This window comes from Heterodontus francisci, chromosome 34, assembly GCF_036365525.1.
Source record: "Heterodontus francisci isolate sHetFra1 chromosome 34, sHetFra1.hap1, whole genome shotgun sequence".
Classification (NCBI taxonomy): Eukaryota; Metazoa; Chordata; class Chondrichthyes; order Heterodontiformes; family Heterodontidae; genus Heterodontus; species Heterodontus francisci.
This window is the reverse complement of record NC_090404.1, coordinates 25,241,157-25,243,630: the sequence shown is the minus strand read 5'-3', so window position 1 is coordinate 25,243,630 and position 2,474 is coordinate 25,241,157.

Here is a 2,474-nt window from a genome sequence, read left to right as displayed (position 1 = left end):
CTTACTCTGACTGGATTCCGTTCTACACTCACTGGTTCACCTCTCTGCTCCCACAGAGCTTCAACAGCAGTAGCGACAACAAACCCATCAGCCTCTACCCCGCATAAAGATGCTGAGGGACAGGGAGTGTCTGGGACAATAACATTTCTCACTCAATAAGGTAGAAACTCATCTCCCCCATTAAACCTGGTCTCCACTCGGCTCGAATCCTGCTCCTGCTTCCCTTCCTGGAGCGGCACTGAGCTAAACCCAGCCCATAATAATCAGGACTCAGAGAGATTGGTTTCTGGGCAATGCAGTAATGTCACAAAGGAGTAACATTCAGCCCAGCTGGTCCCTTCCTTGTCCCTTTAAAAATGGAGAGCTGGGACATCCTGTCTCAAAACACATCCCACCCTGTTCACACTGAGAATCCCAGCGTGGAGAGCTGGGACATCCTGTCTCAAAACACATCCCACCCTGCTCATACTGAGAATCCCAGGGTGGAGAGCTGGGACATCCTGTGTACTTTCTCCTTCATATTCATCCCTTTGATTGCAGTTATCATTCCGGTAATGTAGGTGGATTGGAGGTTGTTGTGCATGCTGGACTATGTTGCCTCTCCTCAGGGCAATGTGCAGCCATCCAAGGCCATTACATCCTTCCTAAAGTGATGGCCAGAACTGAACAGAGGACTCTGGGTGTGGTCTGACCAGTGTTTTGTGCATCTCAGTGCTTTTCCAATCACACTGAAACCTTTGCCCCACCGACTGAACAGACAAACGTTTTTCCTTCCACATTCAAAGGCCGATGATATTCAGGTCCTGATGAATCAAGTGACTCTGCCAGATCTTGTTATAATACTAGCATGACCTTCCTGTCTGCAAATCCTCCCCTGCTATGCCCCTCTAAAAGCAGTTTACAAAAGTCCAGGAGAGAAATTCAGAAAAGACAAACATTTCTCTTAGTTTGAATTTTCTGTGTGTAAATCCTCCCCTTCTAAGCCCCTATAAAAGAAATAAAACACCCCCAGAAGTGAAATGAGGCCCTTCAATTAAACATGAAATTTCATTTGGAGCAAATCAGATCTGGAATTGTCTTTCTCACACATGGATGTCGAGATGGTCCATATTATTGGGGCTGGTGGAACTGGACAGGGCCTGACCCAGCAGTGACAGGGCCTGACCCAGCAGTGACAGGGCAGGACAGACCCACTGGGAGGTGAGAGAAAGCTGAATTAAACACAAATGTATCATTTTCATTATTTAATTAATTTTACAATGAGACTCAGTGGATATTTCCTGTCGGGTTACCTTTCAGCTGAAGGGAGGATAAAGGTTTTCACATCACCAATCACATCAATGTTCATTATATTGAACAGCCCTGGTAAACTTTCCTGCAAGTCCCTTTAACAGGACACTGATGAACTTTACATTCAGAAATGTAAATGTACAAGGAGTTTATGGTATAATTTAGGTGGGGGTGGGGACCGGTCTGTGATTACGAATCCATTTGAAAATGGAATCAACCAAAAATCTTTGAGAACCACTGCTGTCAATTCAATGTGACTCTATGTATTCACTGTAATTCTCTGTAACTCTATATTACTATGTCTCTGACTCCGGACGAAGCTGGTAAAGCTTTCACTATTATCACCACAATGGTGAACCATCTTCTTTTCCAAAAATCTCAGCTTCTCTCATGGCTGCTTTTGTCTCCCTCAATTGTGGGTGATATTTGTTCCTATTCTCCTGGAAACTGAAATCATCTTGTTCCAAACTGGGTTCAATGTTGGACAGTTCAGGGAGTCAGGAATCATTCACCCCTAGACCTACACTGGCAGGTAAAACCACAGACAGTTCCTTTGTAAGGATTCCTCTGGTGCCTCACCATGTATCTGTCAGGATCCTGAAACCCAGCTTCCTTACAGTCCACTCCGGGAGGCCCCACTCCCTGAGCCTACAACCTTCAGCAGGGTCAGTGGTGGAGTTCCACAGCGGGAGTGATCCCAGAGTAACTGTCAGGATTGCACCCCTGTGGATGTTCTGGGTTGTGTATTTTTAGTTATCCTGGTGTCTAACACTCACACATCAATAAAACAGGGAATTCCTGGAAACACGCTGCAGATCCTTCTTTATCTTTAGGGGAGGTGGTGGCGTCGTGGTATTGTCACTGGACTAGTAACCCAGAGACACAGGGTATTGCTCTGGGGACATGGGTTCAAATCCCACCACAGCAGAAGGTGGAATTTGAATTCAATTAATAAATCTGGAATTAAAAAGCTAGTCTAATGATGGCCATGAAACCATTGTCGATTATTGTAAAAACCCATCTGGTTCACTAATATCCTTTCGGGAAGGAAATCTGCTGTCCTTACCTGGTCTGGTCCACATGTGACTCCAGACCCACAGCAATGTGGTTGACTCTTACACGCCCTCTGAAATGGCCCAGCAAGCCACTCAGTTGGCAGCTCACTGCCACCTTCTCAAGGGCAA